Raw genomic sequence first — 24,685 nt, forward strand, 5'->3', positions numbered from 1 at the left:
TGGTGGTTCCCCACATTCCACACAGGATGGGAATGGGAGGGGAGTCCCAGAGGAGAGAAGGCAGGAGAAAGCACAGGAGAGGAGGAGTGGGGTAGGAACACACCAGGAGCCTCTCCAGCCAGTAAGGCTGGACTTGCTGGTCAGGGGCATTTTTAATAGACTTCAGAAGCAGGAGGAGAATGGGAGTTAGGTCTCTTTATTTCTCTCAGCCTGAAAGGGAAGACGGCTTGCTTGTAAGCAGGAAAGCTTGCAGTCAGACATCAAGAAGAGCCTCTCCAAGGGATGAATTGGATGATTGTCAGGGAGGAGTGAGGTGTTCTCTAAGGAGAAACGGAGAGAGTGGCTTGAATCCAGGAAGTGCAGCCCTAGGATGTGACTGCCCCCTTGCCATCCCCCCCTTTCTTACTGGGGGCAGGGGTGGGTGGCTGCATAGGATGGGGTCTGTCCCACTATCCTCAAGGATCCCTCCTGCTTCCCTCCTGTGGCCCTAGGCTGTGTTCGACCTAAGAAAACCTCCAGCCCCTAGCATGACCTCTATTAGATTATCCTTTGCAGCAAGAGAGATTTAGTGTAGACCCAAAGAAGGACCCCTGGTGGCCAGAGGTAAGCTTCTTAAGTCCCAAAAGTCCCACAGGGACTTGTCAAGCCCAGCTCTGCTCTCAGAATGACCTCACTCTGTTACCTGGGTCCCTCCCGATTTTCTGGGCTGCTAGCCCCGCACCCATGCCTCCTGCACCCATGCCTCCCGGGCCTGCCGTGGTGCTTGTGCTGGCACACAGTAGGTCTCAGCCAGTGTGGGAGGGGCTCTAACGGACCAAGCCCAGGCCCCTGAGGCTTCCATGGCTCCACAGATTTTGTCCCCTAGAAATAAAAAACGGCCCCTTTTGAAGAGAAAAAGACTAGGTTTCTGCTCAAGGTCATTTCCCAGCATTCAAGGAGATAGGCACTGAGCTTTTGTTTTTCAAAAGGTAGGGCATGGATCAGAATCAGGGGAGTCCTGTTCCAAATGCAGATTCCCACAGTCTCTGCATTGAAATTCACCAGACCCAGGAACCTGCATTTTATACTGCTTTCCCTGCCAATGTCCCCACCCTCAAGCCCATCCAAGATTCTGAAGATTAAGAATTTCTGCAAAGACCAGCAGTTCCTAAAGAGTGCTGTTTGCGGGGCTCAAACCAGGTGGGCAGAAGCCTTCAACCCTTCTGTAGCCCCAGAGAAAACAGTGGGACTGGGGGCGGGGCGGGGGGGGCTTCCCTGAGACAAGCGGCCTACATAACACAGACCCTTCCCCAACGTCTCTGTTCTTTTCATATGACATCTGCTTGATGATGGTTATTGCAAACCCACTAAGTCAGGCTCTGTGCCAGAGGCTGGTCATTTCAGAAGAGGTCCTACCCACCTGTCTGAGGGGCAAAAGAGGAGTGAGGGCTGCTATGGAGGCCAGAGGAGGGACACCATGACCTCTTAATGTCCCCTGGGGACCCACAGGCATCCTTGCACAGCCTTCCCACCCCCAGCTCTCAGGAAAAACCAGCCTTCTCTCTGCCTCCTCGCGGGCACTGCCCAGGAAGGTGCTGGACCTCAGGGAGGTGAAGGGCCCCCAGCCCTGTAGTCTGGTTTCCTACTGAGATGTGCTCGGGTGGACCACGCATGAAATCGACACTTGCAAGCCAGGCCGTGCAGCATTCATTCGGCCGTTCGCTCATCCATGTGCCAAGTCCTAGGCCTGACCCCCTCCAACCAGCACTGTTGTCTGTGATGGGAGGGGGCGGAAATTCGCAGTCAGACAGCCCTGAGTTCGAACCCAGCCTTCTGGCTCCTGGCGAAAACCACCTAGGGCTTTGCCCCTTGTGCCTGGGACTTCCCCTGGCTGCTTACAGCGCCAAGAGCAGGGTCAATTAGGGGTAATTGAGGTAACCGCATCAGTGAGTGAGTCTCTCACCCTCCATTTCTCCTGCTGCTACTTCTCCAGTCAAAGCACTTATCACATTGTGTGGGCTTTGTCTCTTGTCTGTTCCAGGACACACACACACACACACACACACACACACACACAGAGCAGACATGCCACTGGGGTCTCGGCGCCCGGCTGTGCAGTCAGGGTTGGCTGGGCGAGTGCAGAGAGGAAGAGGAAATCAGCACCAGCCTCTGGAAGAAACCCAGGGTTGCTCGGAAAGTTCTGCCTTTCGTTGCACCACAGGCTGGTTTTTGGCTGACAACCCACAGCTCTGTGGCTCGGGTCAACACACAAAGGGTTAACGCTGACCCCTCTGACCCTCTTCACCCCAAAGACCCAGGTATTCTGGACTGCTGGGTGAGCGTGGAGACAGACACACACATACAGGAGGCTTCCCCAGTCTTCCACAGGCTGACCCAAAAGTGGGGGGTGGGGAGGGCCAGAGTCCGGGCAGGAGCTAATGCCACTGGTAGCTAGAGAAAGAGGGACAGGCTTCTCCCGAGCTCTACCTCCACCTGGCTTCCCACTATGGACTGGACAGCCCCCTGCTCCTGAGAGAAGCCTTTGTATGTATCTGGGAAGCGCTTTGAAATGGCTAGCCTTGACAGGACGTCCAAGCACTTCCCAGACATTAAGATCTAGGAGGCAGGAAGGTGCCCTCTGGGACTGCCAGTTCCAGCTCGCATCTGATCCATAACCCAGCAATGATCACCCAGAGCTTCAGGGGTCCCCCCAGGAGAACTTTCTCCTCTTTTCTGCAAGAAGCTTCCAACAAGGAGAGGAGAGGAAGGTTCTCCTACCACCCCCCAATATGCACACGCCACTCTACGGGGAGAGGGCAGCCTCCCCTAGACCACCCAGCCCGCGGTGCGTCACCCTGCCCTGGGGATCTGGGTAAGGAACAGCTCAGCGGTTCCAAACACAGCAGCAGGGATTTGGGTCAGACTTGAGGAAGGACTTCCCAAACGGGCAGACCCACCCCAAGATCATATCACCAAGGGGGAAGGCAGGACGCCCTCATCTAGAGATGGTGGCGAACCTGTGTGTCTCTCGGGCTGTATTTCTCAGAAGGAGGCATGCACACACCCAGTTCTGAGCACGGACTCGGTCCTACCCAAGCGCGCTCCCATTAATAGGGAGGTTCTCGGACACACATCTTTGTTCAGCGTTACTGTGATGATGAAAAATCGGGTTCTGTCTAGATGCCCCTCATGAGAGACGTTAGCCAAGTTAGACTGAGCGCACGCAGGGGTCCTCTGGAGCCCTCAGATGTGGGATAGCTCCGAGCATGCGCGTGGGAACGCTGGTGATCAAGTTGAAGGACTATTTGTTAGTAAAGTCCCATCTGTGTTGAAAAGAAAAGGTTTAATGTGTAGAAAGGTCAGGGAGGAAGCACCCCAACAGGAACCACAGTTACCCGATGGGGGGATGGGCTTGGGGAGCAGCTCTTCTAGTCTCCTGACTTCTGCATTGTTCAAATTTTAGAACAAGTATGTAGCACTTTTGTTATTTCTTAGATGAAAAAAATTTTTTTAATAACCATGTCTTGGGGGGGGTGGCGGGCAGGAAAGAGGGTCTTGCCTGCCCCTAGGCGGTGGAGTAGAGGTGATGGCTTCCTTCCGGAGACACCTTTCTCACATCAGGGAGAGGCCTGCCCCTCCCATCCTGAGTCTGAACTCCACGGAGACTCACAGGTCACCTGCTCCAGCCCAGGCAGAGGGTTTAGAGAAGGAGTCTGATCTTTGCCCCAGGGGCTCCGGCATAGTGTGGGAGGCCAGGCCTGGGCGGTCCCTGTACAAAGCAACAGGCCCCATCACAGCAGACACACCGGGTCTGGGGAGGGAGATGGGACCCCTGCGTCTCAGGGGAGTGTTTCGGTGGGTCAGAGGGCCTCCTAGAGTAAAGAAGCCTAGGAAGAACTCCAGCTGAGGTAGGTCACACACACACACACACACACGAAGTCACTCAAACCCACAGCCGCTCAACTCAGCAAACAGGGGCCCACTCATGCTGACACCATCCCGTGCAGAACAGTCTCGGCCCCACCCTCAGAGCTGCTGTCACCCCCTCAAGCCCTGCCCAGACAGTGCTGGGTGCGCGTGGGGGGCCGGAGTGGGGGGTCCAATGGGGGAGGAGGGGAGGAAGAATCCCCCTCCATGAAGCAACTCCCTGGAGGTCAGGCCGTCTCTCAGGGCTCCCCTCTTTCCATTTCCTTCCACCTCTGTGAGGGCAGGGCCCCCTCCTCTGTCCCTCCCTCCCTCCCTCACCCATCCCCTGGACAGGCCCTGCATGGGACCATCAGGGGCAGAGAGAAAGCAGAGACCCTGCCTCTGAGCTCGGGGAACAGAGGTCCCTCACCCAACACCAGCCTTAGCTGTCCAAACGTCCGTGACGGAGACGTCCCTGGCACACCTGTGCATAGACAGTCTAACTGATACAAGGGAAGCACTGAGCAGCTTCACCCTCGCTCCTGCCACGAGACTGCAGCGAAGGCTGGACCTGAAGGCCAGCCTTGCCACCCCGCTCAGACTCCATCCCCCATGGCAGGCCCTCCTTTTGCATCGTCCCCTTGTGCCACCGAGGGAGACCAGAGCAAGCCAGAGTCTCTGCTTCCCACACATGGGCACTGAGCTTACCCCTGCCCCCAGGCTCATGCTTGTCTTTCCAAGTCTTTGTCGGGATTCTGCCCCCTTCTATGAGAGCTGGGGCAAGCCGAGGGTGGGGGACTTGCTATGCCTCAGCTTCCCCATGTGCAGAATGGGAGCAGGCACGACTGATAACCGGGAGCGAAGGGGGTGATGGGAGTGAAAATATTCAGTAGTAGCAGCCGCTTCTCCTTTCTAAATGACTGCAGCCCCTGTTGGGGGGCAGGAAGAGGGGTGGAGGGAAGGTCAGTACCTGCCAGGTGCCAGGGCCCTGGAGGGGAGGGACCAAGCACAGCTGTCGGGCAGCACCCAGAGGCCTGAGTGGGAACTGCATGCTCTCCCCAAACTGGCTCGGTCCCTGGAGAGGAGGCCAGGGGAGCCTGAGGGGAGTCCAGCCACCCAGTCCCACCCGCAGCAGGCAGCTACCCATTTCTCTGCAGGACTCTGGGGGCGGAGTGGGCAGAGGGCCTGTAGGCGGAGGACAGAGAGAGAGAGGCGGAGAGCGGGCCTTCCACCCACAGGGAGCGCCCCAGCTCAAGGGACAAGGGCTGCTGCTGTTGGGGACCCCAGGGCAGGCTTGCAATGGGGAGATGGCGCTAGGAGAGAGCTAGGTCCAGGCTGAGAGATGGAGGGAAGAAGGGCAGGGGTCAAGGGCAAGGGTAGATGACAGTGTCCACAGAGGAGGCAGGCTGAGCTGGAGACAGGATGGCTGTTCAAAGGGAGAATGGGACTGAAATGCCGGGGCCAGGGGCCGCGGGGGAGGAGGCATTTTAGCCAGCCCCCTGCCTCAAAGTGCCTTCTATTTTTTTTTTTAAAGATTTTATGTATTTATTTGACAGAGATAGAGACAGCCAGCGAGAGAGGGAACACAAGCAGGGGGAGTGGGAGAGGAAGAAGCAGGCTCCCAGCGGAGGAGCCCGATGTGGGGCTCGATCTCAGGACCCTGGGATCACGCCCTGAGCTGAACGCAGACACTTAAAGACTGAGCTACCCAGGCGCCCCTCAAAGCGGCTGCTAAATGGGATGACTTATTGGAGGTAGCTTTTTTTTCCCCGTGAAAATGCACCTGAAGCTGAGTTCTCAGCCCCCTTCCTCTTTCCCTTTCTCCCCCCACCCCAAGTTAGGCTTCCCCAGCTCTAGCCTTTCTTGGGAAGTTCCTCCTAGAGCATGACCTCAGATGTCCCCCTCCCTTCTGCCCGGGCTGGGGGGAGGGAAACCACTGCTTTAGTCACGCCAGATAATCACCTCTGGTCACTCACTGTCTGGCCTCTTCCTCCAAGTAACTCCAAGTATCTCTTAGACATTATCTCACCATGCAGGCTTGGGGGGTGGGGAGGGGAAGAAGTGGGGAGGCAACATTTAAGAAGGGAGAAACTGAGGCCAGAAGGGACCAACCTACCCACCTACCCTGCTCCCTGCAGAGGCTGGAAAGGTGATACTTTGTTATGATCAGAGGAGGAATAGAGGCCAGATGACAGGAAGAACTTCCAGGAGGAGAGCTGTGAAGATGAGAATTTGAAAGCGGTCTTTGAAGAAATCACCAGAGCCCAGCGAGTGCCAGACTCCGTGTGAAGGGCTTTGCAGGAATCATCTCCTCCATTCTCCCAATGAGAGAGATGCTATAATTCTTCTTTTCTCGTCAAGGATGGGGAAACTGAGGGCTGCTCTGAGCAGAGTGCCCTTTCCCAAGATGGCTCTGAAAGCTCATGGAGATGGTAGGAGTCGGGCCGGGAGAATGTGACTTGGGAGGCAGCCTCCTGGTAGGACAGTGGTGCTGTCAGTCGAGGCAGGAGCCTGCCTGAGAGGCCCAGTGACCCCTTCTGAGGCACTAATAGTATGGCCTTTAGGTTTCCATGTTTACTGGTACAACTCACCCGGAGCTGGACTGTGCCCTTCTCCCCATCATCGTGGAAGAATGCAGGCCTCAGCTGACCCCACTGCTGGCCTTTCTCTCCCCAACACTTTCATGTGACCTGAGAATTATGCGTGGAAGAGGAAAATGAGCCAGAAGAAGACCCATCGTATTTCTTTTGTGTCTATCGGAGCCTCATATGAGCCTCTAGTGCTTTCGGTGCTCATTCCCGGGCATCCTTCTTCCCTCTCCTGTCTGCTGCCCACCCCCCTACCCGGTGCTCCCAGGGCCACGGCAGCAGGCTGGCCCTTCAAAGCCAGGCACAGGAGATTCCTCCCCTAACTCTGCCCCACTGCAGGCCTGGACCTGGCACGGGTAACGTGCACTCCTATGACCTGGGAAGTTCCTCCTGACATCTGACCCAAATCCTTTCTCTACCAGCTTGGCGAAGGCTCTGCTCCGGGTGAGAGAGGCAACCACGGGTCCCCGTCTTCGGTTGGAGGTGTGAGGCACGGTCTGAAGCCTTTCTTGGACACAGGACTTCATGGGACCCTGGAGGTCATATGGCCACATGGCCCACCTCTGGCAGGGTGGGTAGGCAGGTGCCCCGCACCCAGCCAGGCCTGGACCCACCTGTCTCTCAGCTGCGTCCCTCATCAGAATAGCAAATAGAGAGGCAGCAAGAGACTGCCTTATCTGATGGGAGCCCCACTCAGGCCCCCTCCCCCCGGAAAAGCCTCATTACCAGGGCTCCAGCCCCTGGCTCAGCCCTGCCTGTTTACTCTGTCATAAGAACAACAGGACTCAGCAAGACTTCAAAGGGAGTCTCCTGGTGGTGCGTGTGCACAGGAGGGAGGGAGAGAGCGGAGAAAGGAGAGTGGGCAGAGAGAACACAGAAGACCAAGGGGGTGTGGTGGGGTGGGGTGGGGGCTCAGGGCCTGGAGGCAGGAACGGAGTCCTGAGGCAGCATTACCTCTGCCCTCCGGGAGCCCCCAATTTATCGGGGAGTTACAACACTGCCATGGGAGCCCCTAGTCTGATGAAGGAAGCAGCTCTCTCTTCTTTCACACACACAGACACACACATGCACACACACGCACACCCAGGACATGGAGACTTGCACGTGGAGACCGGAGCTCCTGCAGACCTGGGCTGTAGACATTGAGTGGCAGGTGGAGGAAGGCCACCCCACCATCCTGCCCTGAAGCCGCCATCTTGCCCTGAAGCCACAGCAAAGCCAGAGGACTCACTGCATGACTGGTCATCTCGATTGCCGCCCGGGTCCGACCGATGCAGCTATGCCCCCACACACTCTGCATCCCCCATCAGCCTCTCTACCCACTCTGGGTCCCCTGGGAAGTCTTCCCCTGAATGCTCCTGCTACAATTCCAGCTTTCTGGCCGGTAGAGGGAAGCGCGTTAGGGCCTTCTCCTCTCCCCATCGCATGGCATTCGGGATGGCCTCCCCTGGATCCTCCAGGCCGAGGAGGTGGTGCGCTGGCAGACACCTCCTTCCCCACACACAGCCCCCACCCCCCGCCTCCCCAGCCTCCTCTGAGAGAGAGGCCATCACACCCCTTGCACCTTCAGGGGCTTCTCCCCACCTGCCCTCTCCATCCCCAGCCTCATTAAGGAAGGCGGTTAACCTCAAACACAGGCAAATGAAAGTCCTACAGCCCATCACATGGGAGGCAGGAGGCGCCCAGAGGGTAAACTGAAGGCAACATGCCCAGGCCTCAGAATTATCCTGTTCCCATTGCTCAGTGCCCGGCTCCCTTTCCTCCCAGGTTCAGGAAAGGCAGCAGGCGAAAACGAGGGGCTCGGCTGGGGCAGAGCACGGGATCTCTGGGATTCGGGAGCAGACACTCCCCGGGAAGATTCCCAGCACAGATGTCCCCCCTGCACCGGGGCCTCTCGGGAACAGTGACGTCCTACATCCCACATCCCACAGAGCCGTGTTGTTCCCAACAGCAGACTGGGGTATGCTACACGCAGCCATGACGTCTCTCTGCAGAGGAGCTCGGGCAAGGCCAAGGTGAGGAGGCCGCACTTTCCATGCATCAGGCCCACTTCTAGCCGATTTACAGTTACGAACAGGACCCTCCCAATAACCCGATGAGGGAAGTGCTATTATTACACCCCCTTCACAGATGAGGAAACAGGAGCACCGAGAAGTCAAGGGACTTGCCCAAGTCGCACAGCCAGTAAGCGGTGGAGCTTTAAAAAGTGGGTTGATGTGGGACGTCTGGGTGGTTCGGCATCCGAGTCTTGATCTCAGCTCAGGTCTTGGATCTCAGGGTCTGAGTTCAAGCCCCCCGTCGGGCTCCATGCTGGGTGTGGAGCCTACTTAAAAATAAAAGTGGGCTGGTATCGAATTAGTCAACTTTAAATTTGAGGCTCCCATACAGCAGAAATTGTGATGGCGGTGCTCCCACAGCTGAAGAATGGGAACGTCATTCAAGGGACAGAGTTGGAATTTTATGTCCAATTATTTATCTGTTTGAATTTTTTGTGAAGATTAATTTAAAAATAAAAGAATGTTGTCATTCATATCTCCGGCCACATTCCAGTCCCTCACCCATTTCCCTCGCTTTCCTCCGCCCGATCCCAGCTGATGAGAAAAGATTCGGGCTACAGACCCATCCCTGCTGGGTCTCATGCTAGAGTTCCCCTCTACGTCTTGTCTCACTCCGCCCCCCTCCCCACCGCCAACCCTAGCGCCAGTTCCTGCCCCGACGTCTGTCCTCACAGCCCAAGTCGCTGGATCTTGGCGTCAGGTCATCAGCAGAAACCCTAGAATCCACATCCTCTAGCTCTGTTTATGAATTTGAATAATTACTGAATGCCTACTACATGCCAGCCAAGTACTCCATGCTAGAAAAAGAATAAAGAGAAGGAGAGAGGGGGGAGGGGAGGAAAGGGACAAGTTGCTCTTCTCTTAATTGCCACTGAGAGACAGCCCCTTGTCCTCCAGCTGAAGTCCCACGCCGCCCCCTCAGCCTACTGCCCCCTGCCATCGTCAGGAAAGGCCATGTGCCTCTCGGGCCTTGGGACACCCCTCCAGCCAGGTCCCGCAGGGGACCATCCTGTGTTCTGGGGGCTCTGTCTGCCCCTTGTCCACAGCCCCACTCCTGGCTCCAGCCCAGGGTGGAGGGGTTGGGCTCCTGAGAGAGGAGAGGGCGCAGACCGGGAGCCACGGAGCTCTGGGGAGGCCACAGGCTCTGAAGGAGTGAGCAGGGATTAGGGGACACAGTGTGTGGGTGGCTTGGGAACCTCTCCAGACACTTATCTCCCCACCTGGGCGGTGGCCGCTGTCTCCACCTTTCTGTCTGGCGGGCCTCCTCTGCCAGCAGGCCTGCCCTCAACCTCCCGCCCAGGGGTGGGTTTCAATCCCCTCCCAGCCTCCCCCATCGCCCCCTAGCCTACTCCTCCCTCCCTCTCCGCCCAGCTACTCCCGGCCTCCTGGCAGAAGCCCTCCCCATCTCCCCCTCACCCAGCGCCTGAAGACCCTCTCTACCCCTACAGCCCAGACAAGGAGGCATCCCCTTCGTGCCTCTTCCGCGACCTGAGCCACATCTAGTCATTAGGAAGGCTATTTCGGGTCACTTCAGACTTTTCCATTTTGCCCTCCCTCCCCGCACCTGACTCAAATGCACATACTTCGTGCCCACCAGGCACCCGCCAGCCACAGCAAGATAAGAGCGGGCGCTTTGGGCAGCCTGCAGGGCACATGGGGTCTCTGCCCACGGCAGGTCGGCAGGTCGCAGGCTCAGTTCCTCACTCCAGGCAGCGTCTCCATTCCACAAAGGGGATGGTGAGGGCGGTGGGGGAAGGCGGTAAGAAAGGGAGGGTCCACTCAGAAGCCACCAGTACTAATGCAGGTATAAAGGGCTTCGTGTGTGCTTTGCTCTGCCCTCTGACCCGAGCGCCTTAGGCGCATTAACTCACCTAATCCTCCCAGCAAGCCTAGGCACTATTGCCATTCACATCGTGCAGATGAAAAAATGAGGCACAGAGAGGTTAAGTAACTTGCCCAAGGTCATACAGCTAGGTGTTCAGGGCAAGATTTGGACCCAGGCAGTCTGGCTCTCTGCTCTTGCTGTGTAATTTCCTGTTTAAAAACAGGAAAATCTAGGGGCACCTGGGTGGCTCAGTCGTTAAGCGTCTGCCTTCGGCTCAGGGCGTGATCCCGGCGTTCTGGGATCGAGCCCCTCATCAGGTTCCTCTGCTGGGAGCCTGCTTCTTCCTCTCCCACTCCCCCTGCTTGTGTTCCCTCTCTCGCTGGCTGTCTCTCTCTATGTCAAATAAATAAAATCTTTTAAAAATAAAAATAAATAAATAAAAACAGGAAAATCTACACCTACAAAATCAAGTTGAGGCGCCTCAGTGAAGCATTCAAAGTCCTTCCCAAGTTCTGAGCTCCTTCCGTAGCATTCCCGCTGCCTTGGAGCCTGATAGACTGGACCCCAGCTCTGCCGGCTGCTGAGCGTGTGACCTTGGGTGAGTCACTCTATCTTCCTGGGCCTCAGCTCCTCATCCCCTAAAATGGTGCATAAGGACATCTAGTCTCTGGCGGACTCGAGGTGGTCACTGGGTGATGTACTTGCTGTTGCCTGGCGCTAGTGGGAGCTGGCTCGCTGCACAGCAGGACGGGGGAAGACTGGGGGTCCTGAGATGGTCAGTTGAGGTGTCTAGGTTGTTGGGGGGGCGGGTGGAGGGGGGGCTGTCCCCCAGAGAGAAATGTGCTCCAGAGTGGCCTGGCCAGCCATCAGCAGGGGGCCGTGCTGGCATGGGCTCTGGGGAAGACGGCACCAGATCAAACGGCTCCCACTCGCATCTCCCACCCGCACATGGAGGGGTGGCCCTGTCTCCTGCCAGCCCCAACAACCCCAGGGCTGCAAGATGCTGGCTGGGGCTGCCAGGCACAGCCCCTGGAGAGAGGGCCCCCCTTCCCCAGAAGGGAGCCTGAGTGCCCAGGCTGCGGCGGGGGGTGGGGGGAACGGACGCCCAGCACTTGGGAGACTATAGCCGTGTTGGGGTGGGGAGGGGTCTGGACTCAGCCTGAGGTGAGCCCAACCTCTCCCCCTGGTCGGAGGCAGACACACAGCACGCCCACAAGCGACCCAAGGTTTTCCTGGCTCTAAGGACCAAACCGAATGATTTCCTGACTGTGATAAATAATAAGGCAGAGTGGGAAAGAGGGGCCCCTGACCCCAGCACCTGGCACTCTTCCTGAACTTCCAGCGCCCTACTCCTCAGCTTCCTCACTTGCAAAGTAGGGGAAACAAGCCCGCTCCCCGCTCTGCCTGTCTCAGGACTCCCCACCCCCCCAATGAAATCAGATGCGTGAATGTGTAAACTGTAAAGTGCTCACAAACTCAAGTGTTTGGCGAAGGGCCAGCCCACTCTCAGCCCTCCAAAATCTTGACCTTCTAGAAAGGAAGTAATGGGCCCATCTGCCATCAGGATTTAATTCTAGATCCTTCTATCCTTGGTCACACCCACCACTTCCTCTTCCCTGAAGCTGGAAATAGTCAGATGGGGATATATGTTCCCCACCCCCTGTTCCCCCAGGTGATGGCGGAAAACTAGTCTCAGGTCTCAGAACCCACCCGCTACCCCCCCCATCGGATTCCCCCAGGGCAGAGAGCAGGGCACAGAAAGGCAGAGCAGGTTCACAGCGCTGGAACCATCCAGGAGGGAGTGGCCTGGAGCCTACTTCCACCCACTCGCCCACTCAACTCTGGGGTTCTCTGAACTTCGTTTTTGAGGTTGCAGCCAAGCAGGCTACCTGGGAATTGGTGGGTCCCAGATAACTTAGGGGCTCCATTCTCCAGAGTTCCCCACAGCAGTCTCGCCACCCCACCTCCCCCCACAGAGATGACCTGGAGGTTCTTTCCACCATCACCACCCCCTTGCTCTCCTCCCTCAGCTGAGGATGGGGAAGGTGTCCTCAGACAGGCTCAGGATCTCCTGGATCTGGGGAGGGCAGGAGGGAGTGGGAGCGAGGGAGAAACGAGCCAGAAGTTGAGAAGGTGGGGGTCCCAGGCTGAGGGGCCTCCCACACCGCCCTCTGGTGCTGAGGACCCTGCTTCCTCCTCAAAAGCTGAGTGATCTCTCCCAAGGAGGGGCAGGCAGGGAGCCCCTCCACAGCCCTCTGGGATGCTGAAGAGACAGTCTCCCCAAAATATGAGTGGGAGATTGAGGCAGAAGGAGAAGAGAGGATGAAGCAGGGACAGTCCAGAGGGCTTGGAGCCAGGGTCCTGGTGAGGCCCCAATGGTCAGAATATGCCAGTGACCACAGCATGCAGAGTTTCAGGGTGAAGAGTCTCTGCATCCCGGTGGCCTTCAGGAAGCTGCCCAGAGCCTCACAGCTCAATTCCATCTGTCCCCCTGGCCCCTCCATCTCTGGTGTCCTCCCTTCCTTTTTCCCTTTCATTCATCCAAAGAACCGAGTGGCTATTGGAGCCCCGGCCCTGGGAGCGCTGTGGCCCTCCAGGCTCCGGCTGGCTCCTCCTTGTGTCCTTATTTCACCATGTGGAGCCAGCTCTCCAGGTGTCCAGTGTGTCTCGTCTCTCTCATCAAACTGAGGGGTCCCCAGGCCAGGGCTGCCCCTCCCCCCCATCCTGGGGCTCCCCAGAGCACGGGCTGCGTGCCCTTGGCGGCCATGGTGCTTTTCTGCCTCCGTGCCCAAGGCCCCCACCTCGGGGCATGGTGACAGAAAGACCTGTCCCTCCCTGCAGCAGAGGTGTGCTCAGACAAGTCTGTCTGGGGTGAGCATGCCAACCTCAGCCCAAATCCCCAATTTCTAAAGGCAAAAAGAAGAAGAAGGAATAAAAAACCCTCCCTCACTCTTCCAGGCTTCTCCCCAGCCAAGAACCTCAGACCAGAGGTCCTGCCAAGTTGGCAGAGCTGGGAAAACAGGCCAGGGTTCCTGGGGTAGGGGAGAGGGTGAGAACTGGGGAGGCAGATGCTGGAACCCGGAGGAGAGGCCTTCACAAGTGAGGAACAGAGACCCAGAGAGACAAGGGCCCGTGCGGCTGGAGCCACCTCCCTGACCTCATGTGGTCACGCGGTCACACACACTCAGGACTCAGACGCTGGCGAGGAACAATCTCTCTCGTTCCCATTCCCGCACTGGGCCTGGGGATGGTGGGGAAGAAGGAGGCCAGGAGGCCACTTTCCTCCTCTCCTCTGCACCCTGGCCTCAGATAGGGGCCATAGCACCCCTCCTTCCTGAACCAGCCACCCCGACCTGGGCTGGGAGGACCCCCTTCCTGCCAGCAATGGGAGCAAAGCGTGTCCCCAGGGTGCCTCTGGAAGTGGAGAGTGGGCCTGGCACTTGGTCCTCCAAGGGTGGCTGAGCAGAGAGGGGAGAAAGGAGGAAGGGGAGGGAGGCGGCAGGTGGCCCGGTGCTGCTAATCCCCGAGATGGGAGAGAACCTGGCACATGCGCACACGTGCACAGACGCTCACACCTGTTTGCTCACATCTGCCGATGTTAGTGTCTGTGCGTGTGCTCTCACCATCCGAGAGCCCGGCCAGTGCGTGTACTCACAGTCATACACGTGAGGGACTCGGCGGCTGACGCAGTCCCTCTCCCTCATTCCCACTCAGAGAGAGGCTCCCGCCACTGCATACCCTCACTCACACCAGCACACCCGCTCGCGCACCTGCCTACAGAGTCACATGTAACCCAAGCCCGCGCGGACCCGTCACTCACGCAGGCACACATAATCACGCACACCCTCACTACTGTGCACACGCACACACACGCACACGCACACGTCCTCGGGCTGCCAGACCAAGCCCCCTCTGCCCAAGGTCTGGCCAGCTCTGAGGGGGTGCTCCCCCAGCCCATCAAGTTCCTGATCGCCGCGCCCCCCAGCACACTCCAGGCACGGTCTTTCCTCGGGCCTGTCCAGAAGGGCCCAGTATTGGGGTTCCTGTATAGCTCCACAACTCGTGAGCTCCCATCTACCCAGTGGGCACCCATCTTTGCCTAGAATCTAGAATGGACCAGAACTGCCCATGTGCCCCGCCTGTCCCGCATGGTCTGGAGCCTGGATTCCCAAGGGGCTCTGAGCCCCCAGCCCTGCCAGCTTGCCCTCGCCTTCTAGGAGGGGCCCTGAAGGGAGCGCCTGGGCATACCTGGTCCTCAGAGTCCTCATCTGTGAAAAGGATGTGCTCACCTCATTCCCCACCCATGGTGGAGGTCAGGAGGCTCCCACGTGACCAGGGAAGGGCACTGTTAGCTGGAAAACATCGTGTCCAACCTAGAGGTTAGTCACATCCTTCTTACAATCACCCCCTCACAGCGTGTTTGGGACAGAGGCCAGGGAGGTCGGGGCCAGTCCAGAGCTGCAGCATCAAGGGAAGGCTCACAGCCGGCTCTCTCTGCGCTAGGGGGTCTGTCCACATCCAGACCACTCACTGGGCAAGGCTTGCTTCTCAAGGCCAGTCCCTCCAAGGGGGCCTGAGTCTGGGACACAAGGTGCCCTGGGGGTGGGACACAGAAGGGTGCGAGCCTCTTCTCTGGTCAGGGAGGGGGGGATCCCCTATGCTTGACTGGCAGAGAGTGCTAGGGATGCCTGGGCCCCAGCAGGGCTCCAGGTCCAGTCCAAGCCCCAGTGCTGTGGAGGGGGGGTTTGTAGGGTTCTTCATCCCCTATTTCCCAGGCCTCAGAGAGGCTCCTGGCGAGAGTCTGAATCTTCTCCCAGGAAAGAGAATGAACAAGGCATCACCTGTCGTAGGGTCACAAAGGCGAGAGGGAGGTCAACCCGGCCAGAAAAATCAGAACTGGGAAGGGCCTGAAGGAGGTCCAGGGAGGAGTGGGAGGCCCCGGGGGGCTGTGCTGAGAGCCCAGAGGACTCCCACGGGAAGGAGGCCAGCAGCCCACGGGCCTGTCCCAGGGCCAGTCTCAGCCCTGGGAGGCACAGCCGAGGGCAGCCTTCCACGTGGGAAGGGGGTGCAGATCACTTCAAAAGGAAGGAAGGAGGGGAAGGAGAGACATAGAGAGAGGTTGCTAGTTACGGAGAAAAGATATAGCAAGGAAGACAGAAAAGCCAAGCAGAGAGTCAGACAGACAGAAGAGACTGCGACCGACGGAAGGGGAGGGAGGGCAGAACTGCAGCCGGAGAAGCCAGGGGACCAGTCTAGACCCTGAGAGCCAGAGAACCAGGAGAAGAGGGAAAGAGAAAGAGGGAAAAGGGGAGAGGGTGGAGAGAGAAAGGCTGCAGGAGAGCCAGAGCCAGATCAGAGCAGGGAAGGGAGTGAGCGAGAGGCTCTAATTATGGATGTCGGTGGAAGCGCGGGGCAGCCTGTTTGAAGTCTGTGGTGAGAAGCATCAAAGAGAGAGGAGGAAGGCCAACGGGACAAGGGGAGACACAGGAGGGGCTGCCCTCTGCTCAGGCCCACCTGGACCTCCCGTCTCCACCCTCCCCTGCTCCTGCTCCAGCCCCCAGCCCCCAGCCCTCCACCCAGTTGCTCAACTGGCCAGGGGTCTGAGACCCCTGGTCCCTGGCCCAGCCGGGCCCCAGCTTTAGCTCAGGCTCCCGCTCTGCCGTCCCAGCATTCCCCGGAGCATGGCAGGCTTGTGGCCCCAGGGACTGCCCAGCTTGGGAAGGGGGGAGGCTTCCCTCACAGTTCCTGCAGCTACCATCTCCCTGTCCATCTCCCAGAAAATAGGTCCTGGCATCCCCCAGACCCACTTTTGAGGTCTGGAGATGGGCTCCAAACCACCCAGCTTCCGTCCAGCATCAGTCCGCATGATCTGTTTTTCCTCTGAGCCAGAAAACCTCACTCTCAAGACTCCGGAGTCCCACCCAGGCAGGGGATTCCACCCTGTTCAGGCTGCAAGGGGGGGGTCTCCAGATTGCCTCTGGCCACCCCCCCATCTCAGGCCAGCAAGTTAGCTGTGCTGGAACCACCACAGGGGGCCTTCTCAAAAGAACGTGTCTTTCTGCCTTTCTTCGTCTGCCCACTCTGGAGTTCTACCTCCAGTGGGAGAGAAAGTCCTTCTGGAGGCTCCCCCTATGTCTCTCTGACGTGTCCTTCAAGCTGTTGCTCCTTGGACCCATTCCCCACAGCTGGACCTGAGACTCCAGGATGGGGAGGTGGTGTCTGAAATCAGGCTGCATGAGGCAGAGAAGCCAGGCCAACTTGAAAAGGAATCTTGATTTTACGACCTCCTAGACAGGTAATCCTGGGCACACTCTTCCACCTTTCTGAGCCTGTTTCCTCATCTGTAAAAGGGAGGGAAATGCTCCCTCCCTTGGAAGGAAATTGTGAGAATGTATGTAAGGTGCCTGGCTTCCAGCAGGTTCTCTGCGTGAGGCTCCTTTAATTGTCATGGGAATCAGGGCCTTGCAGAGTCCCCCCTCCACCCAGGGGAGATTTTCCTCTAAGAGAAGGGGCAAAAGAGAGTCCTCCCCACCCCCAGAAGAGGCCTGGTACCTGCGATGGGACATAGAAATGATTCCACAGCCCACCCCATCCATCCCCCTGCCAAGCACACCCCATCCCTGGCATCTGAGCTCTATGTCTTCTTTTTTCTTTTTTTTTAATTTAAGATTTTATTCATTTATTTGAAAGAGAGAGAGAGCACAAGCAGAGGGAGAGGGAGAAGCAGTTTCCCTGACGAGAACGACAGGCTCCATCCCAGGACCCTGAGCTCATGACATGGCTGAAGGCACAGATGCTTCACCGACTGAGCCACCCAGGTGCCCTGAGCTCTGTGTCTTGCTACAGCTTCTGGTTGCCCCCTCTCATTCCGGGGAGCAGCTCGGGGAGCTTTGGCCAGTGTCCCCCTTCTGTTGTTAGGGCAGCCTTGCTGCTCTCAATTTCCCAAAATCATCACACTGCTTGTCAGATGCCAGGCTAACCTCCGTGATTCTGAGCCTCTCCATATGGACTAATCTTGGGGAAACTTGAAAGAAACACTAGACCCTCAGAGAGTCCGGTCACCTTTCCCTGACTCTAGGGGAGGAGGGAGCCTGCCCGAGAGATGCAGGAGAATCATGCCAATGCTGTCAGCACTCTGGATCCCTCTGGGAGGAGAGGCTGTCCTTCCCAGCATGGGAGGAAGGAAGATGTTGGCAGAGCAAGAGAAAAGTCAGAGCAGGTCTCCCAAGATGCCACATCTGACTGTGTGACTGACGGGTGACACATGCTCAGACCCTCAGACTTCACAGGTGAGAGCCAGTTGCCCACCCCCACCCATTAATATGATGTAAACCAGGTTGCGACCAATCAGCATCTTCTAGATTTTTCCATGACATGATTTCTCTCCATCAGTCCAGATGATTGAGAGCTGACCAAAACCGAAATAGTTGTGGAAAATTCATTCCCTGTGTATAGCCGGTCTTCTAAAGGCACTTGCAGGCTCCAAGATCTCCACCACAAATCGACTCACACACCCATTCACCTGTCCCATCCATCTCCATCCTTCCTACCATCCATCCATCCTTCCGTACATCGACGCATCCGTCCATCCACCCTTCCATCCGTCCATCCTCCACCCACCTTACAATCTGTCATTCAACCATTCACGCATGCACCTATTTACCTAAATACTCACCCACCCATCCATTCAAACACCACCCGCTTACGCAGCCACACGTCCCAGCCTCTCACTTACCCATCTATCCACTCCCCCACAGCCCACCCAAGCAGCCGCCACCCCCCCACCTGCACAGTCATTCAACCTCTTCTATGTATTTACCCGCCCGCTCAGCACTATATGTCCATCTACATGTATTGATTATGATTTATTTTCAAGGCGCGGAGCCAGCTCCCAGCCTCCATGGCCTTTTCCAGCCGTTGGGAAATCAAGCTTCCTTCTGGCAGCCTGCTCCCATGGATGGGGTGGCCCGTGCCTCGCTGCCTCCACCAAAGGCTGAATGCAAGGAGACACCTGCAGCAGGAGGGGACTAAACCTACAGAATCACATTTTCATAGAAAACGTTAACATGGAGAGGTCTTTAGGACAAAGTGGATCCTGACCCACTTGGCAGGGAGAGGAAGGGAGTTTCCACAAACAGCCCCCGAAGCACGGGAAGGACGGCAAGAGCTGTCCGTGGAATGGAGCCCTATTGCTTAAGGACGGGGTGTGAGTCAGGGAGGGGCCCGCTCATCTCCCCCGGCTCCCGCTGGCCTGCTTCCATTCCCAGGTTTCTCAAGACAGCAGACTCTTCTTGGGGGTGGCAGGGACAAGGTACCAAGGAGGCAGAGGCCCAGCCACGCGAAGGCCGAAGGGGCCCTCCTGACACAGACCAAGACCCTGGGGTCCATCCGGGCCCTGTTGCTCACCAGATGTGTGAGTTGGGGGAACTCCTTTCACTTCTCAGAGCCTTGGTCTAAACTTCTCTGAAATGGAAGAAGACGCAATCCCGGCCTTATCTGTTGAGAAAATCCAAGCAGAGTTAACGTGCCCGAACTTTGAGAATCGGGTCTGGTTTTGCACCGTGCAAAGCAAAGGTTAGACTTGAGGCAATGACTCTAGCTGTACTCTCATTCTCCCCGACGGAAGAGAGGCCGCAGGAGCTCCCCAGAGTCACGATGAGCAACGGAGTCATTCCCAAAGTCTCCTCCATTGAGCCCCTGCCATCCGACCCAAAGTTGACACAGCAGGGGTGCCCACTCCCTTCTCCCTCTGCCCCAAGGCTCACCCGGCCTGATTAGGCCCTCCCCAGGAATGCAAAGGGAAAGGACAGGAAGGTGTGAGCAGCAGTCAGCAGTGGGGGAGGGGTGCAAGGGCCAAGAATGATACCAAAGACACAGAGGTGCCAACAAGGACAGAGGTCTGGTAGGCCCCTGCGTGGTGGCTGGGGAAGTAGAAACCAAGGGGAGACCCAGTCCTGACCCACAGCGGGAGGACCTGCTTCTCCGTGGGCTGCGTCTCTGCTTCCGCCGGGGCTCTGGGGGAGGAGACACACACACACACACACACACACAGACACTCTGAGCTGGAGAGGTTGCGGTGAGGGCACCGCCCCTGGGCTCTGAGGTGTTGGTGCCAGCCGGGTGGGCTGGCACGAGGTGGGGAGAGGGCGGCGCGGGCAGCTAATCCCCCCAGCGTCTCCCAGACGCCCACAGAGACCAGGGTGAGCTCTTTGTCTGAGCGCAGAGACACAGAGGGGCGGCGGGCAGGCGGGCAGGCTCCTCTTTCTCTCCCCTGCCTCCCGCCCTGGGGCAGGTAGAAGCCTGCCGTCTGTGGGGATGGTCGGAGGGAGTGGGGTGAGAGGATTAGGGGAGAGACAGATGCTTACAACTCGGTAGGGTTCCCTCCCTCAGGCCCAGAGGGCCTGTGGCTTTGGGGTGGGGGTCCCCGGAAGGACAGCAGGGCATGACCCTCAGCGGGAGCAGGCCTTGTTTGCAGGGGAAAGCTGGCTGGGGGCTAACCTGGGTTGCACAACCACACGCCCAGTCACAACCAGGATAACAATCTGCACACACACACGCACAAACACACACACGCATGAACGCACGCAGAACCAGGGTTCCAAACTGCCTCCACACACGTGTTTCTGCCGTCACACACACAGAGACCAACATCTGGGGGGATCATGACACAGCCGCACAAAACCGCACAGCCCCTCATCTACCACCGTATCCATCAGCTGCCCCCAGCCACATCAGGACAGGCCATCCCGGTCCCCCCCAGTGGAGCAATGCCACAGTCACCCATGGGTCATCTCAGCTCTGCACATCACCCCAACCCGCCACAGGCACCGCCACGGCACGGACTCCCAGCCCAGCGGCCCCGTCACACAGTGCTCGGTGACTGCTGGCTGCCCAGGAGCACATGGCACTGAGTCAAGCAGGCTGCGCCTCCCGCGCCCTTGAACACACCACGGGGCGGCCCCTCCGTGAGCCTCTTTTTCTCTTGCACACACGTACCTGCCCCCCAGCCCTCCCACTTTCCCCAGACACCTGTGCCCGAACACGTCAGTCTCCTTAGAGGGAACAGAAAGTCCACCTCCCCTTCCTAGTCCTTGAACTCTGTCCCCTGCCCACCCCTCCTGACTAAGAGGAGGCCCCCACACCCCCCGACGAGGGCAAAGCCCTGATAATAAGCCCCATGCCATGGACATGTTAGGCCTCAGCTGGGCCTGGGCTGGAGGGGGCAGGCGGCCCACCTACCCTGGCCGGCCCTCCCATCCCATACCTCCCACACTTCCCATAGAAGCCCTCGAGCCTCCAGAAACATCCAGAGCATTGCAGCCAGGCCTCGGCTGCCCTGGCTGGCACTGTCCCTCTTCCCCCAGCCTCAGAGATGTGCCCCTTCTCCTCCCTGACCCCACTCCCTGCGCCGAAGCCTGCCTGCCCCGTAGCCCGTGAGCCCAGCGTTGGCAGGCTGAGTCCCCCTGTGGCTAGCCCCTCCAAGGATGAAAGGCCTCTGGCTCCTCCAGAAACCAGGGCTAAATATACCCCTCGCCAGCTTTCTTGTGCCTAACTGGAACCAGCTGGGCAAGACCCACCCTTCCGCCTGCAGGACAGGCCATGGACTGTCGGACGATGGACAGGCCCATCATCAGCAGGAGCCATGGCTGATGGAGCCCTGGGACCCTCCGTGTGGAGCCCGCAAGTAGATGAAGAAGAAAGCCGAGTCTCTCAGGGCCCGTCTCTTTAAACCCCATCAGAGAGACCAGGATGCTCGCTGAAAGCAGGCCACATGAGACCAAGCCTGGTACATGAAAAATGGGCTACTTGTGCACCTCAGTGTTCCTGTCTGTAAAATAGGAATAAAATAGCACTGTTCTCCTAGTGTTGCTTCTACAGTAAATGAGTTAATATAGGTAACGTGCTGGGACAGTACCTGGCGCGCAGTAAGCACTCGAGAAACACTGGCCATCATTATGGACAACTTGGGCACCTCTCCTAGGGTGACAGTCCCGCGGGCGCTGGGCTTACACAGTGTCCGACACAGACACAGAGATGCAGGCCCAGGGCTTACCGCCTCGAACCAGCGGGGCTGGGGGCAACAGGACAGAGGGATGCGCCAGCATGGGGCAGAGCAGTGAGGGGCCTAGGGAGGGGTCAGAGGAGCCAAGCTACGCCCCCACCCAGCCCTGCCCCTGCCGGCCACGTCCTGGTTCCCCTCCCCCGCCAGGACTCCGCCCCCGCTGTGGTCTGCACTGTGGCTGGAGCTCCCACGCCACGGCCCAGTTTAGCGGCTCCAGCCCTCGGCCCCAGGACAGCCCACTCTCGGCCCAGTCCAGAGGCCTGAAATAGGAAGGAAGAGGGGCCTAAAAATAGCCCTAATTACAGAGGGGCCCAAGGGGGTGGGGGGCGGTGGCTCCTCTCTGGCTCCTGGGCACTGCCACAGCCGGCTCAGGATCCTGCTCGGGCCCTGGGGAAGGGACCCCACCCTGGGCCTCCTGTCCCCAGCCCACTGCTGGCCTCCCAGTGGGACAGGGAGTGAGGGGGTGGGGCAGGGCAATGGGCCAGTAAAGGAGCTTGGCCCAAATTAGGGCCCACATGGTCCCCTCCCCTGCCTCCAGGACTGCAGCAGCCCACCCCAGCTGCTCCCCATACATGAGGTTCACTGGGCCACTCCTGGCCTGAGAGCTGCCATGGAAGGCATTGCCTTTACTCAACCTACCTTCCCCTGCTCTTGGCCCCTGCCTCCTCCAGGAAGCCTGCCCCGACTACCTTCACCTAGCCCTGGCTCCACACCAGTAGGGGCCCCCAGAAGGCTGCACCTCTGTCTCCCCCATTCTGTGGTTCCTGGGACAGGGCTGTGTTTCCCCATCAGCCTAGGGGCTCCCAGAGAGCAGACAGGGGTCCTCCAACACGAAGATACATAGAACAAAGGAGAAGGCAGAAAAGGGTCCCAACTTGGACAAGTGACTTCATTTCTTTGGGTCTCATCTTCGTGTGTAAAGCGGGGATGCTCACCAGGTCCTCCCGGTTTCCAGGAGTAAAGGCGAGGTGTTACCCTGCCTGCAATACCAGAGCGGCTCCAGGGAGCTCCTGGCCCCCACCCCGGCCCTGCCCGTATTTTGCTGCCCTGTTTTCTTCCATGTTTAAAGTCCCAGGAAAGCGCTGGGCAGGGTGTGGGTGTTGTGAGGGGTGAGGGGTGGTTAATCATCCCTGTGTGGCGGCAAGGGCGGGTGGGGAGGGGGGGACAGGAGCCCCCAGCAAGGATGGGACGTGTGGTGCGCTGCTGCCATCTGGTGGCTCCCAAGAGCAGTGCCGCTTACTGGGTTGAGAGGGGAGGTGGAGGAAAGATGGGGAAAGTGGGTATAAAAGAAAAGGAGGAAGACAGAGAAAGGCCTGAGGGAGGGAGGGAGGGAGGGAGGGGAGGAGGACAGAAGGAGAGAGAGTGAGGTGGAAGGACAGAAGGAGCCGGAGGCCCGCAGCGAGAGGGGAGGTGCTGAGGCCGGGGCCCTCGCACACGCTGCCGCGAGCCCAGGCAGGCCAAAGCAATAGCCCAGGAACATTTGTCTGCAGCCTCTGAGAGACTCCCAGAGGCCACAGGGACCCCCCAGTACATGGGTCTGAGCCATGAGGCCTGAAGGCCGGGAGGCGGAGATCCGGCAGGTCAAACCAGGTGTTACTGCATGGGACCCCTAGCCCTCAAGCCCAGCCTCACGAGCCTACGACTCATGGCCCCCAGAAACCTGGGATGGGGTGAAATGGTTCCCAACTTGGCCCCTAGAAAAGGTTGGCCGAAGCTCCCCCGGGGACATGCATGAAGGCGAACACACTTCCCCACACGTCACCCACCTGTCAGAGCCCAGCACAGGTCCCATGGACAACTGTGACGTGTGTTATGCAGATGGCTTGGGCCAGGTGGAATGTTTGGGGGCCCCCACCTCACCCTCTTTCCTGCTTCCTCTCATGGGCGGGAGGCAGAGGGTGAACTTGTTTACCACTTCTGCTCCGGGCAGTGGTGATGAGCTCAGACTGGCCCATTGCCCTCCATGGGCAGGGCCAGGCCTGAGTCATGGGGGTCAGATGACTACGGAGGCTAAATGGGTCCCATCCTGCAGCCCCTGGGAGCTGCCGGACACCCCACCCTTCCCCAGTGGTGGGCTGCCCTTCCAAAGCACTCAGGCTTTTCCAGGCAAACGGGCCGTGGGGGAGGGTCCTGAGGTGGAGGCCGCCACTGGGCCCCTTTCCTGACCAGAGGACAACAGGGTAGATCCCCACCCCTCCACCTCTGCCCAGCCAGGCCCACTCCACTGAGCACCCACCTAGGCGCATCCCCTGCCCTCTGGAGGATTCCCGGCTCAGGCCAATGCCCTCCCAGAATACCAAGCGCGCCTTCGCTCACATGCAAAGTTTCAGACGTATCTTGGAAAGAAATGAAATGTTGAAAAAAATGGTTGTATTGGAGATTACGTGACTTCTCCCTGGGCCTCGGTCTGCTCCAGGGTAAAATGAGGAGGGGGAATCAATGTTCTCCAGGGGCCCTTCCCAATTGACCTTTGTCCTTGGCGGGCAGCACGTGTTCCTGGGCCCACAGCTGATGAAAATTAAGAGAAAGCCCTTAGCGCTGTGCCCCGACAGACTTACAGGCCTCGGGATTATGTGCAGACCAGAAGCCCCATGCCCTGACCCCCTAGGACAGCTGAGCAACCAATGTCAGCTCCAGACACCCAGTGATAATCTCACCTTTCTAGTACTGTAGGCCATTTGATTTCCACTGAAAATGAATTCTTTTTTTTTAAAGGATTTATTTATTTATTTGACAGAGAGAGCAAGCAGGACCAGGACCAGCGGAGCAGCAGGCAGAGGGAGAAGCAGGCTCCCCGCTGAGCAGGGAGCCCAATGCGGGGCTCGATCCCAGAACCCTGGGATCATGACCTGAGCCGAAGGCAGATGCTTAGACAACTGAGCCACACAGGCATCCCTGAAAATGAATTCCTTTTTTTTTTTTTTAAGATTTTATTTATTTATTTGACAGAGAGAGACAGCCAGCAAGAGAGGGAACACAAGCAGGGGGAGTGGGAGAGGAAGAAGGAGGCTCCTAGCTGATGAGCCCCAGAATGCTGGGATCACGCCCTGAGCCGAAGGCAGACACATAACCACTGTGCCACCCAGGCGCCCCTGAAAATGAATTCTTAATGGATTTAGTGCCACACCATTTTTTTGAGCCCTGCCAAACCTACAGCTTCCCTAGGATCCCCTCTCCCAGAGGTCCCAGCTCACAGGAGGTGCACTCCACCGTTGTCCCAGAACATTGCCCCCGCGGTACATGTGGCCTTCCACGGCAGACTGGGTTT

General features: G+C 58.2%; 1 long non-coding RNA gene across 2 annotated transcripts; it reads right to left on the minus strand.

Annotated features, from left to right (window-relative positions):
- Positions 1-200: 200 nt before the first annotated feature.
- LOC109490293 lies at positions 201-23,325 on the minus strand. Of its 2 annotated transcripts, none has more exons than XR_002143605.2 (3): positions 23,184-23,325; positions 6,477-6,575; positions 201-320 (listed from the first exon to the last, which is right to left on the minus strand). It is a non-coding gene; the product is annotated as an uncharacterized LOC109490293 (long non-coding RNA). The 2 variants fall into 2 exon arrangements; XR_002143604.2 differs by lacking the exons at positions 201-320; positions 6,477-6,575 and adding exons at positions 18,228-18,388; positions 18,762-18,851.
- Positions 23,326-24,685: the final 1,360 nt, after the last annotated feature.

This window comes from Ailuropoda melanoleuca, chromosome 13, assembly GCF_002007445.2.
Source record: "Ailuropoda melanoleuca isolate Jingjing chromosome 13, ASM200744v2, whole genome shotgun sequence".
NCBI classification, from domain to species: domain Eukaryota; kingdom Metazoa; phylum Chordata; class Mammalia; order Carnivora; family Ursidae; genus Ailuropoda; species Ailuropoda melanoleuca.